This window comes from Procambarus clarkii, chromosome 6, assembly GCF_040958095.1.
Source record: "Procambarus clarkii isolate CNS0578487 chromosome 6, FALCON_Pclarkii_2.0, whole genome shotgun sequence".
NCBI lineage: Eukaryota > Metazoa > Arthropoda > Malacostraca > Decapoda > Cambaridae > Procambarus > Procambarus clarkii.
The window spans coordinates 48,622,510-48,640,009 of record NC_091155.1 but is presented as its reverse complement, the minus strand read 5'-3'; the positions used below and the strand labels follow the sequence as shown (position 1 = coordinate 48,640,009).

Here is a 17,500-nt window from a genome sequence, read left to right as displayed (position 1 = left end):
ATCTCTTTTGCTTCTGCTTCAATTGAGCCCTATTGCTGCTTTCTAGTCTTCCTGCTGCACCTGCTTGAGCTGGTCTTGTTTATTTCTGAACGTGCTGCTCTCAGTAGGGTCTTGTAGAATCAACCTCCAATTACTACTTGTAATGATCCAGCTTGTGCTGGAGTCCCGTGTGTACTCCACAAGTCCTGTAATGCGTCTATCATATCCCTGAAATGTTTACTGCTTCCTGAAAGATCTTGTTACGTTTCTCTTCCTCAGGTGGAATTACAGAAGAGCACAGAGAGCAGACCTAATGGTCCATAACCATCCTCTCTGCTCTATGGTGTTTTTCTTTATTAAATAGTTAGGATCTTTACTGTCTATTGACTGATTGTGGATTTCCTGTCTATTAAGTGAAAGCGGTTTTTCTCTCTTCTGACTGGAAGCGGGCTACCTGCTCATTGGAAGTGGACTTCCTGTCTATTGATTGAAAGTGGGCTTCCTGTTAATTTTCACTGGAATTGGGCTTCCTGTCTATTTTGACTAGAATTTGATTTCCTGTCTATTACGACTAGAAGTGGGTTTCCTGTCTATTTTAGATACATACAGACCCCCATACTATGATACACACCAACCCCCCCTCCCCCAACACACTGTGAAACCATTGCTACAAAATCTTCTTTCACTGCCAAAGATCCTTTTTTGTTATTATAATTTCATTCATTGATATCATTTCTTTCAATGTCAATATTGTTACCATTTCTTTCAATGTCAACATTGTTATAATTTTATTTATAACTATACCTTCTTTTATAGTTATACATTTTGTCATAACTATTACTTATTTCAATGTTATAAACACTTCATGGATAAAACTTTTTTCATGGATATAACTTCTTTCATGGTTATAACTATTTTACTCTTCTACCTTTTAATAACTTTATTCAGTGTTGGGCGAATAACTGCTTTCGCGAATATTTACCCATCATGTTTTCATATACCTTTCTTTCAATATCATTCATATTTCTTTAGTTGATAAACACTCTTCTTTCACTGTTAATCAATCATTCATTTACTTCAGTACGTTCTTGCCATAGTCCTACATATAAATTTGAGTCATACACCTCACTTTCAATGACTTAGACACTGCTTTCATTGCTATACACCTTGCTTTCATTGTTTTACACTGTGCTTTAACTGCTGTATTTTGCATTCCCGTATACAATTCTTTCTATTACGGATGTGTCCTTTACTTTCTGATATTTATTTTATGTATATATGCCTTTAATATTGATAGATACATTTCAAACGTCTATCATCATAAAGAAACAAAAATATATGAAATTCTCTGAGAGCTTGTGAAGAGAATACGAGAGTATATATATATATATATATATATATATATATATATATATATATATATATGCGAACAAGCCTGAATGGTCCCCAGGACAATATGCAACTGAAAACTCACACCCCAGAAGTGACTCGAACCCATACTCCCAGGAGCCACGCAACTGGTATGTACAAGACGCCTTAATCCACTTGACCATCACGACCGGACTAATGAGGTGATAGCCGAGGCTATTTGAACCACCCCACCGCCGGCACTCGGATAGTAATCTTGGGCATAGCATTTTACCAAATCACCTCATTCTTTGGGGCACACGTGAGGAACACAAATGCGAACAAGCCTGAATGGTCCCCAGGACAATATGCAACTGAAAACTCACACCCCAGAAGTGACTCGAACCCATACTCCCAGGAGCCACGCAACTGGTATGTACAAGACGCCTTAATCCACTTGACCATCACGACCGGACTAATGAGGTGATAGCCGAGGCTATTTGAACCACCCCACCGCCGGCACTCGGATAGTAATCTTGGGCATAGCATTTTACCAAATCACCTCATTCTTTGGGGCACACGTGAGGAACACAAATGCGAACAAGCCTGAATGGTCCCCAGGACAATATGCATATATATATATATATATATATATATATATATATATATATATATATATATATATATATATATATATATATATATATATATATATATATATATATATATATATATATATATATATATGTCGTACCTAGTAGCCAGAACGCACTTCTCAGCCTACTATGCAAGGCCCGATTTGCCTAATAAGCCAAGTTTTCATGAATTAATTGTTTTTCGGCTACCTAACCTAACCTAACCTAACGTTTTCGGCTACCTAACCTAACCTAACCTATAGAGATAGGTTAGGTTAGGTTATGTAGGGTTGGTTAGGTTCGGTCATATATCTACGTTAATTTTAACTCCAATAAAAACAAATTGACCTCATACATAATGAAATGGGTGGCTTTATCATTTCATAAGAAAAAAATTAGAGAAAATATATTAATTCAGGAAAACTTGGCTTATTAGGCAAATCGGGCCTTGCATAGTAGGCTGAGAAGTGCGTTCTGGCTACTAGGTACGACATATATATATATATATATATATATATATATATATATATATATATATATATATATATATATATATATATATATATATATATATATATATATATATATATATATGTCGTACCTAGTAGCCAGAACTCACTTCTCAGCCTACTATGCATGGCCCGATTTGCCTAATAAGCCAAGTTTTCCTGAATTAATATATTTTCTCTAATTTTTTTTCTATATGAAATGGTAAAGTTACCCATTTCATTATGTATGAAGTCAATTTTTTTTTATTGGAGTTAAAATTAACGTAGATATATGACCGAACCTAACCAACCCTACATAACCTAACCTAACCTATCTTTATAGGTTACGTTAGGTTAGGTAGCTGAAAAAGTTAGGTTAGGTTAGGTTAGGTAGGTTAGGTAGTCGAAAAACAATTAATTCATGAAAACTTGGCTTATTAGGCAAATCGGGCCTTGCATAGTAGGCTGAGAAGTGCGTTCTGGCTACTAGGTACGACATATATATATATATATATATATATATATATATATATATATATATATATATATATATATATATATATATATATATATTATATATATATATATATATATATATATATGGGTCAAACCAAATGGGTCTCTCTCGCAGGACCAGCACCCCAACCACCGCCTTCTGATGTCCATAAGCAATCCAGCTGGGATCGCCCCATTGCCGACCAAGAAGCGGCGACTTTCCTAGAAGCTGCAACAACACCACATGACACTGCCCGACTTAGAGCTGTAGCAGCTCACCATGCAGGTGATTTCCTATTAGCAACCCCAATGTCAGCAACCGGCACCCGTCTCACACCGCAGGCCCTCCAAATTGCCGTGGCTCTCCGCCTCGCTGCCCCAATCCACACCGAATACAGGTGTATTTGCGGCGAGGCAGAGGCCGACAGGTACGGACGGCATGGCCTTCTCTGCCAAAGGACAGGAGGATGGCATGCAAGACACGGCGAGGTCAATGACATTATTAAGAGAAGCCTTACCACAGCCGGTTGTCCAGCAGAGAGAGAGCCCCGTTACCTAATGTCCCGCAACTCTGATGAGCCTGTCGGTCGCCCAGACGGAATTACGGTGAACCCCTGGAAGAATGGTAGACAGTTGGTGTGGGACTACCCGTGCGTTTCAACTTTAGCCAATACCTATGTTGACTTCAGTGCTACACAAGCAGGAGGAGCTGCCAATCACCGGGAAGCAGCCAAGTCATGTAAATACGGAGACCTTGAGCACCACTACAATTTTGTCCCTATTGCCTCACAGACACTTGGTGCCTGGGGTAAAAGTGCTGCTAGCTTTTTGAAGGAGTTGGGGTCTAAGCTAATCGAAACAACCAGAGACCTTAGAGCTGCCAGTTTTCTTTTTCAGCGCCTTAGTGTGGCAATCTAAAGAGGAAATGCTCACTGCATCCATTGTTCCTGTCCGCCATCTGAAGAGCTGGAGGAGCTGTTCAACTTGTGACAAGCAGCCTTGCACCCTGCATGTAATCAATATTGTAACTTTTTTTCTGTAATGACATTTTCAAATAAAGTTAGATAAATATAAACATATACCAAAAGAATAGGGGTAGTAGAAGAAAATATCAAAGTGTTCAGTGAGGATCCACAAGGTCTTCTCTGAGTAGTCTTTATTTTCTTTTCCGAGGCTATGGATCCCTACACTTGCACCAGAGGTGGTACCCATTCTAGGTTAAAAAAAAAAAAAAATATATATATATATATATATATATATATATATATATATATATATATATATATATATATATATATATATATATATATATATATATATATATATATGTATATATATATATATATATATATATATATATATATATATATATATATATATATATATCGTCCTCTCTCTTTCCCTATTTCTGTTTTCTTCTTACCCCAAACCAACCACCTCACCCAGATTCTTTCTCTATTCCACTCCTATTTCTTCATATTCTGTTACTTCTCTAAATTTCTCTCCTGTTATATTCTTTGCTCCCCGTCCTCTTCCTCTAATTTGTCTGTTCCCTAATTACAAAATACTTTACCGTACAACCTCCCTAACAGCCCATCCTCTCCTGTTCCTTCCCCCTCATCTTATACAGAGGTGGGTGCACGAGCAACTACTTCTTATCTCTTGTTAGTATTCTTAAGATGATCAATGGGAAGAGCAAGCTTTAAGTCTTACATTAGCGGGTTTTCCTGGATAATCAGCGAAGTGGCAAAATTGGTTTATACCAAATTCCCTCAGTTATTGATACGTGAACATGGAGGAATCGTTAAGGACTGGTGCCCAGTCGATCCTCTCCCCTACTAACTATCCCTCTCTTCCGTATTCCTCCGTAAACTGGGAATACATAAATATTGCACAAAAAGATCCATCTCCTTCGTAATGTCTTATATAAAGTCGCCAGTCTCCGGACACCACAAGTTTTTAGCCTCTGTGGGTATCTATACCAACCATTCCAGTATTATATAAGGCTATCTCTTTCGAATCATGTTATAACCCTTTGCAATAAACCTAACATAAGTATATTTTAGACTACTAAAAACCACCAATAACTTTCTTTAGTGTCCGGAGACCGGCGACCTTATCTAGTTTCTCCTCCGGATACCGATGGTTATATCACATTGGTATACTGGTGACTGGTATTTGGGTAGACAAACTTACTGATTCAATGCAGCGTGTATTTATGTTTATCTTACGTTATTTTCATGTTATTTATCTCTTCTTACCTGTGCTAGGTATCTTTAATTTGGACCCTATTTATCTCTTCTAAGCTGTGTTATATTTCTTTTTAGCTGGAACCTATTTATCTCTTCTTAGCTGTGCTAGATTTGTTTTAACTCGACCCTATTTATCTCTTTTTTTAGGTGTGTTAGAATTCTTTCTAGCTGGACCATATTTATCTCTTCTTAGTTGTGTTAGATTTCTTTTTAGCTGGGTTTCACATGTCCACGTGTGACCTCATGTATCCACGTATCCACGCGAGATTCTAAAAGAAAGAGTAGGCTCTGGTTCGTGATTTGTGTCAGCGAGGTGAGTTTACCATCTTTGCGTGTGCCCGAACACGTGACTCGATCATAAACAACTGTATTAGGAGCCCGGTTTACACGTGATAAAGATAAGCTCCTTGTATACTTTGTCCCATGTCAGGTGTGTACGCAATTTGTAGCTTTCTTAACTAAACACATGACGATGAGTCCGTTGCACTTGGTGTAATTTGCAACGTAGTGAACAGTAGTGAACAGTAGTGAACAGTAGTGAACATTACTGTTGGACGGTCTTGAGAATTGCAACAGGAAGTCATGTTCTGCGTATTAAGGAATGCTGTGTGTGTGTGTGTGTGTGTGTGTGTGTGTGTGTGTATGTGTGTGTGTGTGTGTGTGTGTGTGTGTGTGTGTGTGTGTGTGTGTTTGTGTGTGTGAGTGTGTGTGTGTGTGTGTGTGTGTGTTGTGTGTGTGTGTGTGTGTGTGTGCGTGTGTGTGTGTGCGTGTGTGCGTGTGTGTTTACTAGTTGCGTTTTTTACGGGGGTTGAGCTTTGCTCTTTCGGCCCGCCTCTCAACTGTCAATCAACTGTTTACTAACTTTTTTTTTTTTTTCCACACCCCACACACACACACACACACACCAGGAAGCAGCCCGTGACAGCTGACTAACTCCCAGGTACCTATTTACTGCTAGGTAACAGGGGCATTCAGGGTGAAAGAAACTTTGCCCATTTGTTTCTGCCTCGTGCGGGAATCGAACCCGCGCCACAGAATTACGAATCCTGCGCGCTATCCACCAGGCTATATGTGTGTGTGTGTGTGTGTGTGTGTGTGTGTGTGTGTGTGTGTGTGTGTGTGTGTGTGTGTGTGTGTGTGTGTGTGTGTGTTCCCATACACCCACGTCCCACCCACCCTACACACACACCCACACACATACCTCACACACACACACACACACACACACACACACACACACACACACACACACACACACACACACACACACACACACACACACACACACACAGGCCTTGGAGGAGTTCGAAATTACGAGAGAGGAGGTCAAGAGACACCTGCTGGATCTGGATGTTAGAAAGGCTGTTGGTCCAGATGGGATCTCACCATGGGTACTGAAAGAGTGTGCAGAGGCACTTTGCTTGCCACTCTCCATAGTGTATAGTAAGTCACTAGAGACGGGAGACCTACCAGAAATATGGAAGACGGCGAATGTGGTCCCAATATACAAAAAGGGCGACAGACAAGAGGCACTGAACTACAGGCCAGTGTCCTTGACTTGTATACCATGCAAGGTGATGGAGAAGATCGTGAGAAAAAACCTGGTAACACATCTGGAGAGAAGGGACTTCGTGACAAATCGCCAACATGGATTCAGGGAGGGTAAATCTTGCCTTACAGGCTTGATAGAATTCTACGATCAGGTGACACAGATTAAGCAAGAAAGAGAGGGCTGGGCGGACTGCATTTTCTTGGATTGTCGGAAAGCCTTTGACACAGTACCGCATAAGAGGCTGGTACATAAGCTGGAGAGACAGGCAGGTGTAGCTGGTAAGGTGCTCCAGTGGATAAGGGAGTATCTAAGCAATAGGAAGCAGAGAGTTACGGTGAGGGGTGAGACCTCCGATTGGCGTGAAGTCACCAGTGGAGTCCCACAGGGCTCTGTACTCGGTCCTATCTTGTTTCTGATATATGTAAATGATCTCCCGGAGGGTATCGATTCATTTCTCTCAATGTTTGCGGACGATGCTAAAATTATGAGAAGGATTAAAACAGAAGAGGACTGTTTGAGGCTTCAAGAAGACCTAGACAAGCTGAAGGAATGGTCGAACAAATGGTTGTTAGAGTTTAACCCAACCAAATGTAATGTAATGAAGATAGGTGTTGGGAGCAGGAGGCCAGATACAAGGTATCATCTGGGAGAGGAAATTCTTCAGGAGTCAGAGAAGGAAAAAGACTTGGGGGTTGATATCACGCCAGACCTGTCTCCTGCAGCACATATCAAGCGGATAACATCAGCGGCATATGCCAGGCTGGCCAACATACGAACGGCATTCAGAAACTTGTGTAAAGAATCATTCAGAACTTTGTATACCACATATGTCAGGCCAATCCTGGAGTATGCAGCCCCAGCATGGAGTCCATATCTAGTCAAGGATAAGACTAAACTGGAAAAGGTTCAAAGGTTTGCCACCAGACTAGTACCCGAGCTGAGGGGTATGAGCTACGAGGAGAGACTACGGGAATTAAACCTCACTTCGCTGGAAGACAGAAGAGTTAGGGGGGACATGATCACCACATTCAAGATTCTGAAGGGGATTGATAGGGTAGATAAAGACAGTCTATTTAACACAAGGGGAACACGCACAAGGGGACACAGGTGGAAACTGAGTGCCCAAATGAGCCACAGAGATATTAGAAAGAACTTTTTTAGTGTCAGATTGGTTGACAAATGGAATGCATTAGGGGGTGATGTGGTGGAGGCTGACTCCATACACAGTTTCAAGTGTAGATATGACAGAGCCCGATAGGCTCAGGAATCTGTACACCTGTTGATTGACGGTTGAGAGGCGGGTCCAAAGAGCCAGAGCTCAACCCCCGCAAACACAACTAGGTGAGTACACACTACCCACACACATACCCCCCCCCAACACACACACCACCCCCACACACACACCACCCAAACACACACACACCACCCCCACACACACACCACCCCCACACACACACCACCCCCACACACACACACACCACCCCCACACACACACCACCCCCCCACACACACACACCACCCCCACACACACACCACCCCCACACACACACACCACCCCCACACACACACACACCACCCCCACACACACACCACCCCCACACACACACCACCCCCACACACACACACCATCCCCACACACACACACCACCCCCACACATACACCACCCCCACACACACACCACCCCCACACACACACACCACCCCCACACACACACACCACCCCCACACACACACCACCCCCACACACACACCACCCCCACACACACACACCACCCCCACACACACACCACCCCCACACACACACCACCCCCACACACACACACCACCCCCACACACACACCACCCCCACACACACACACCACCCCCACACACACACCACCCCCACACACCCCCACCACCCCCACACACACACCACCCCCACACACACACACCACCCCCACACACACACCACCCCCACACACACACCACCCCGACACACACACACCACCCCCATTCACCTTCCCTACTCATCACTTAACACAATCTTAGTTACACCAGAGCCATGAGTGTATAACACTTATGAAAACAAACTTGTCTGTGGACTCAAGAACAGTTACGCCGGCTGAGAAGTTATAAGTCAACTCATGAACGCAGATTCGATCCCATCGTATAGACTCAATATTTCCCCGTAGATAAATCACGTTCTTGTGGGTAATATAATGAATGAATAAAGTTTACATTAAACACCATAAAATAGTCCTTATATAGCCTCCGTGTTAATGGGACTCAAAAATAATTGTCAAAATAATGTCATGAAGGTATAATTTACGGACCGCTTGCCCAGTCACTCGTAATATATAAATTACATGATTAAATACCAGAGCAGTACCACTAATGTAAGGTAATTATAAGTGGTGAATATAATTCGCCACCACCAAAATAGTGTGAGTTACTCTTTATAAACTCCAGACGAAGTTTGAACAATAATTTGCTGTAAAGTGTTCAAGTTGTTTCATTTGGTTGGTAAGCCAAACTCCAGATGCAAATATATTTAATTTTAACTATAAATATGTGTTTAATAAGCAATGCATTAGTGAAACGTTGAGTTCATGCTGCTGTCATCAAATCATATTAAATATGAAATTTATTAATAAAAGTAATAGGGAAAAAATCTGTTGAAGCAGCGAGGGGGTTTTGAACCAGCGTCCCGGTGGTCACCAGACACGTGGTAAAGATGCGTCTGGTAGTCAGTTGGACTCTGGTTCGAATCCCTCCACTGCCCCAACTGATCTTCTCATTGATATTTGACACCATTGTGATTTATTTGTGAAAAGTAATAGTTATAAACAAATATAAATATTGCCAACATGTGTTAAGAACTTTCATCTACAACATTGAACAATAACACGACACGCATGAAGCTATGAACATGTTCACCAGAGTTCATCGATTATTAAAAAGTTTTAATGTACCGTTGCAAAATGGATGATAACGCGAGACTTGCAAACATGAATCATTCCCCAATCCCATTGTTGGGGACACGAATATTGTTGTTTACTAAGTCCCCCCCCCCCCTGCCTACGACAAGTTACTCACTTTCCCTAGAATGCAGCCCACAACAGTTCCCTAGGACCAGCTACTCACCTCCCCTAGAGTGCAGCCAACAACAGTTCCCTAGGACCAGCTACTCGCCTCCCCTAGAATGCAGCCCACAACAGTTCCCTAGGACCAGCTACTCGCCTCCCCTAGAATGCAGCCCACAACAGTTCCCTAGGACCAGCTACTCACCTCCCCTAGAATGCAGCCCACAACAGTTCCCTAGGACCAGCTACTCACCTCCCCTAGAATGCAGCCCACAACAGTTCCCTAGGACCAGCTACTCACCTCCCCTAGAATGCAGCCCACAACAGTTCCCTAGGACAAGCTACTCACCTCCCCTAGAATGCAGCCCACAACAGTTGCCTATCGTTCTGATACCTATTTTGGTGAATAGGTGAGTCAGATGAAAGGAAACGTGCTCAACCGTCTCTGTCCTACCGCGGGTAACCAAACCCCCGGATCTTATCCTTCAAAAATAGTGCTGCTCGCTTACTATAGCAAAACAATAACAAATACCACAGTGAAGAACATGTTTCGTCACGTCGATAGACAGAGGAATTATATCGTCTTAACAAACGCTTTACGAGTCATGTACCGCTGAAATTTTACAGTTAAATAGGAAACAAAAGTTATTAAAATATCTATTGTTTCTATAGTAGGAAAAAAGAGAGAATACAATGAATGTGTTTAAATTCTTCCTATTTGCCATACAATTCATAAATAATATTCCTTTACTGTACTAGAATATTACACAACCACTTGGACGTAGGTTCGAACCCTCGTCACGGCCCCTGTGGATTTGTTCCTTTACTAACCAAGTTACTAGACAATGAGTACAAATCTGCTTAAATTTGTTACAAATTACAAACTGCACGTGCGTATTGCAACCAAGAACAACACACCTGAAGCCTATGACATAATATCCCCCAAAAATGTTAATATTAAATTTATAATGTAAAATAAAGCTATATAACTATGAACCAATCACCTTGATTTTAGTAGTAATTGCCCATGGAAACAATTATTTGATTTGGAATAATCACTGCAGTTTTAGTGGTATGTTACAGGAGAAGGAATTTATGTACATATGTGTACATATTTCCATATGGAAAATCATTCTGTATGTGAGCCATAGTTGGTTACACCTCCCCTCATACAACTGAGCCCTCACACATCTCACACGTGCATAAACAGTGGGGGGGACATGATTGCAAAATACAAGATACTTCACTCATATGATAAAGTGGACAAGGAGCCTCGTCCAAGCGAGAGAACACACAGGCCAGAGAGGATATAAGTGGAAACTGGAAACGCATGTGAGTCGTAGGGAAATCTACGTATCCTGTACGGGTGGTCAACAAGTGGATTGCACTGAAAGAAGTACTTGTGGAAGCCAGATTAATACAAAGGCCAGATTAGACAACAAATACGAATTACAATTAAAAATAATTTGCAATATTTACAAATATTCAAACGTCAGAATAGTTAAATCACATCGGGAACAGTACAAGATTAATAGGCGGGACTATCTTCTTGAGATGATTTGATTTCGGGGCTTAGCGTCCCCGCGGCCCGGTCCTCGACCAGACCTCCTTTTTGTTAACACATACTCAGGAAGAAGCCCGTAGCAGCTGTCTAACTCCCAGGTACCTGTTTACTGCTATGTGAACAGTTGCATCAGGGTGCAAGAAACTCTGCCCATTTGTTTCCGCCTTCACCAGGGATCGAACCCTGAACCGTAGGACTACGAATCCCGAGCGCTGTCCACTCAGCCGTCAGGGCCCCCCAGAAGGGCACTTTCGGCAGGATCTCACTTCCCCCCAAAGTCAATATAGGTAACTACTAATAGGTTAAATGAACAAATCCACAAGGGCCGTGACGAGGATTCGAACCTGCGTCCGAGAGCTATTCAGGCGCTGCCTTAATCGACTACGACATAGTATAAGAATTGCAACCAGAAACTCTACTGAATTTACCCGGATCCTGCAGCCTCTCCGAGACACAGACCAGGATTTTATACGATTTTACACAGGTTGCAGGATCCAAGTAAAGTCAGTCGAATTTTTGGCAAATTGAAGGAAAAAAATAGAAAAAATCCAAAGATTTGCAACGAGACTCGTTCCGGAGCTGAGGGGATTGAGCAATGAGGAAAGACTGAGAACTGGACCTTACCACAGGGTAGGAAAGGTGACAGACCTGATTTAACAAATAAGTTTCTGAGAGAAATTGACAAAGTAGACAAAGCAGCGTTGTTCAATGTAAGGAACAACAGAACGAAGATGGAAATAGATGGAAATTGTAGAGGCAAATAAGTCATAGCGATAGCAGGAAGAATTTGTTTGGTGTTAGAGCTGACGAAAATAAATAGGTTAGATGCAGACGTCGTTAAAGGTAATTCGGTTCAAAATTGTAAATGTAAATATGATATAAATGTGAGAAATGAGTCATGACATAAATCTAAGAACCTTCGGAAAGCGGTGCTAGGAGCCTAACTCAACCCTGCAAGCACATCTAGGTGAGAACAGACACACACACACACACACACACACACACAGAGGAAGAAATTAGAGGAAAAACAGTCCAAGATATGATGGACCTAGTCATACAGAAATGCCAGGAGGCCGAAGAGAGATTTATACCAACGGTAAAGGGAAAAAATAAGAAGGAATATAATAACCCATGGTTTAATAGACAGTGTCAGGAAGCAAAAATGGCCAGCAGGCGGGAGTGGAGGAAGTACAGAAGACAAAGAACAGAGGACAACAGAAGCAGATACAACAGAGCTAGGAACGATTACATTAACATAAGACGAACATCGGAAAGGGACTATGAGAACGATATTGCAATCAAAGCGAAAAAACAACCTAAGTTACTACACAGTCATATAAGAAGAAAAATGTCGGTGAACGACCAAGTGACAAGACTAAGGAAGACAGAGGGGGCATATACTGAAAGTGACAAGGAAATCTGCGAGGCACTGAATGCCAGTTTCCATGGAGTGTTCACTACCGAGCCTGAGCAGCTCCCATTGTTGGAAGGGGTTACCCTTGATGAAAGACTATCAGATATAGAGGTGACAGCAGAGGAGGTAATGAAACAGTTGACAACTCTAGATGCAACTAAAGCAGTTGGACCAGACAAAGTATCACCGTGGATACTAAAAGAAGCAGCACAGGCCCTCAGCGTGCCTCTGGCAATGATCTTTAATGAGTCACTTATGTCAGGAGAATTGCCCAGTTGCTGGAAGAAGGCAAATGTCGTGCCGATCTTCAAGAAAGGAGATAGGGAGGAGGCACTTAACTACAGACCTGTATCACTGACAAGCATCCCCTGTAAAATACTGGAAAGAATAATTAGGCTACGACTGGTTGCACACCTGGAGAACATTAGGTTTGTGAACAAACATCAACATGGGTTCTGGACAGGGAAATCGTGCCTAACAAACCTTCTGGAATTCTATGATAAAATAACGAGGATAAGACAGGACAGAGATGGTTGGGCAGACTGCATATTTCTGGACTGCCAAAAAGCCTTTGATACAGTACCGCACATGAGACTGCTGTTCAAGCTCGAGAGGCAGGCGGGGGTGGGGGGAAAGGTCCTAGAATGGATAAGGAACTACCTAACAGGAAGGAGCCAAAGAGTTACGGTAAGGGGCGAGAAGTCGGACTGGCGAACAGTAACAAGTGGAGTACCACAAGGATCGGTGCTGGGACCAATTCTATTTCTTGTATATGTTAACGACATGTTTACAGGCGTAGAGTCCTACATGTCGATGTTTGCGGATGATGCAAAGTTGATGAGAAGAGTTGTGACAGATGAGGATTGCAGGATCCTCCAAGAGGACCTGAACAGATTGCAGAGATGGTCAGAGAAATGGCTACTAGAATTCAACACGAGCAAATGTAAAGTTATGGAAATGGGACTAGGAGATAGGAGACCAAAGGGACAGTACACAATGAAGGGGAACAGCCTACCTGTAACGACGCGTGAAAGAGACCTGGGGGTGGACGTAACACCTAATCTATCTCCTGAGGCACATATTAATAGGATAACGACAGCAGCGTACTCTACACTGGCAAAAGTTAGAACATCATTCAGAAACCTAAGTAAGGAGGCATTTAGGGCGCTTTACACTGCCTACGTAAGGCCAGTCTTAGAGTATGCCGCCTCATCATGGAGTCCCCATCTGAAGAAGCATATAATGAAACTGGAAAAGGTTCAGAGGTTTGCAACGAGACTCGTCCCAGAGCTACGAGGGATGGGGTATGAAGAGCGCCTGAGGGAACTGTGCCTTACGACACTAGAAAGAAGAAGGGAGAGGGGGGACATGATAGGAACGTATAAGATACTCAGAGGAATTGACAGAGTGGACATAGACGAAATGTTCACACGGAATAGTAACAGAACGAGAGGACATGGATGGAAGCTTGAAACTCAGATGAGTCACAGAGATGTTAGGAAGTTTTCTTTTAGCGTGAGAGTAGTGGGGAAATGGAATGCACTTCAGGAACAGGTTGTGGAAGCAAATACTATTCATCATTTTAAAACCAGGTATGATAGGGAAATGGGACAGGAGTCATTGCTGTAAACAACCGATGCTCGAAAGGCGGGATCCAAGAGTCAATGCTCGATCCTGCAAGCACATATAGGTGAGTACATATAGGTGAGTACACACACACACACACACACACACACACACACACACACACACACACACACACACACACACACATACACACAAAGGTATGCCTCTAGACTAGTCCCAAAACTAAGAGGCATGAGTTACGAAGAAAGGCTGCGTAAAATCCATCACACATCGATGGAAGACAAAAGAGTTAAGAGAGACATGATCACCATATACCAAATTCTCAGGGGAACTGACAGGGTAGATAAGGACATCATTTAGCAAGGATGATACTTGCTCAAGGGGACACAGGTGGAAACTGAGTACCCAAATGTGCAACAGAGACATTAGAAAGAACTTTTTCAGTGTCAGAGTAGTTAATAAGTGGAATGCATTAATAAGTGACGTGGTGGAAGCTGTCTCCATACACAGTTTCAACACAGTCACGGGATAAAGTCTAAGGGCCGCCAGCAACTGACCACTCAATACGCCAGGCTTGAAAGCGTTATCAGAGAGGCTGTTTAGGTTCCACATATAGCAATCATATCAGCTTTTGCTCGTTTGATATAATCGCCAATTGCTGGCTCTCGTGCCGAGCCGAGATATGATAGATAAATGGGCTTGAGTTAAATTTTGTTGGAATCCGATCAGTTATATTTATGTTATTGGGTAACGAGGGAACTGCCACGGACGACTGGCAAGTCGGATGGTGCCACTGACCCACTCAAATCCAGTCAAAATAACGAACGAATTGACGCATTGACGGATAAAGGTACGGACGGATGGAGGCAGGGACGGATGGAGGCAGGGACGGATGGAGGCACGGACGGATGGAGGCGCGGACGGATGGAGGCAGGGACGGATGGAGGAACGGACGGATGGAGACACGGACGGATAAAAGGCACGCACGGGTGGAGGCACTGACGGATGGAGGCAGGGACGGATGGAGGAATGGACGGATGGAGGAACGGACGGATGGAGGCACGGACGGATGGAGGCAGGGACGGATGGAGGAACGGACGGATGGAGGAACGGACGGATGGAGGAACGGACGGATGAAGGCACGGACGGATGGAGGCACGGACGGATGGAGGCACGGATCTATCTTCATGAGGTTATCTTGAAATGATTTCGGGGTATAGCGTCCCCGCGGCCCGGTCCTCGACCAGGCCTCCTTTTTGTTACACATTCCCAGGAAGCAGCCCGTAGCAGCTGTCTAACTCCCCGGTACCTATTAACTGCTAGGGGAACAGGATCATCAGGATGAAAGACACTCTGCCCATTTGTTTCCGCCTACACCGGGGATCGAACCCGGGCCCTTAGGACTACGAATCCCGAGCGATGTCCACTCAGCTGTCAGGCCTCTCCTCCAACTCCAACCCCCTTCCAGTGGCAACTCCAGCGACACCATGATGGCAACTCATGCTGAAAATGACAGGGCAAATGATATACTGACTGTCGGAACTTTCGAAGCCGCTCGACCCGGGCTTCAAGAGTATAACCCTCACTACACCCTTGTAATACATCACAACCAACACACACATACCCACTTACACACACACACACACACACACACACACACACACACACACACACACACACACACACACACACACACACACACACACACACACACACACACACACACATCCCAGAGATAAGAGAGGGAATAGCTAACCAGGAACCACTGGAAGAGTTTGAGATTACCAGCGGGGAAGTAAGGAAGTGTTTACTAGAGTTGGATGTGACAAAGGCTATAGGCCCAGATGGAATCTCCCCTTGGATACTAAAGGAAGGAGCAGAAGAACTGTGCCTCCCACTCACCATAGTGTATAGCAAATCACTGGCAACAGGGGAACTGCCAGAAATTTTGAAAGCTGCTAACGTAGTCCCGATATACAAGAAAGGGGATAGACAGGAGGCACTGAATTACAGGCCAGTGTTCCTAACCTGCATACCATGCAAGCTGATGGAGAAGATTGTGCGAAGAAAGCTTGTGGAGCACCTGGAACGAAAGAACTTTGCAACACAGCATCAACATGGATTCAGGGATGGCAGGTCCTGCCTCACAGGGTTACTTGAATTCTACGACCAGGCAACAAAAATCAGGCAAGAGAAGGGTGGGCAGACTGCATATTTTTGGATTGTCAGAAAGCCTTTGATACAGTGCCACACAAGAGGCTAGTGAAAAAGCTGGAGATGCAGGCTTGAGTGAAAGGGAAGGTACTCCGTTGGATACAGGAGTACCTAAGCAACAGGAGACAACGAGTCAGTGTGAGGGGTGAGGTCTCAAATTGGCGAGACGTTACGAGTGAAGCCCCGCAGGGGTCAGTCCTTGGACCTAAATGCAAAGTAATGAAACTAGGCAGTGGAAATAGGAGGCCAGACACAGGATACAGATTAGGAGATGAAGTACTAAATGAAACAGACAGAGAGAAAGATCTAGGAGTTGATATCACACCAAACCTGTCCCCTGAAGCCCACATAAAAAGAATAACGTCTGTGGCATATGCGAGGCTGGCTAACATCAGAACAGCGTTCAAGAACCTGTGTAAGGAATCATTCAGAATCTTGTACACCACATATGTAAGACCAATCCTGGAGTATGCGGCCGCAGCATGGAGCCCGTACCTTGTCAAGCCCCAGACAAAGCTGGAAAAAGTCCAAAGGTATGCCACTAGACTAGCCCCAGAACTAAGAGGCATGAGTTACGAGGAAAGGCTGCGGGAAATGCACCTTACGACACTGGAAGACAGAAGAGTAAGGGGAGACATGATCACAACCTACAAAATCCTCAGAGGAATCGACCGGGTAAACAAGGATGAACTATTCAACACTGGCGGGACGCGAACAAGGGGACACAGGTGGAAACTGAGTACCCACATGAGCCACACAGACGTTAGAAGGAACTTTTTCAGTGTCAGAGTAGTTAACAGATGGAATGCATCTGGCAGTGATGTGGTGGAGGCTGACTCCATACACAGTTTTAAACGTAGATATGATAGAGCCCAGTAGGCTCAGGAATCTGTACACCAGTTGATTGACAG

At 43.6% G+C, this 17,500-nt stretch overlaps 1 protein-coding gene across 1 annotated transcript in view; it reads right to left on the bottom strand.

Annotated features, from left to right (window-relative positions):
* The window catches only part of LOC138356143 (uncharacterized), a 24,507-nt gene that overhangs the window by 5,069 nt on the left and 1,938 nt on the right, over positions 1 to 17,500 (bottom strand). The gene's annotated exons all lie outside the window — the stretch shown is intronic.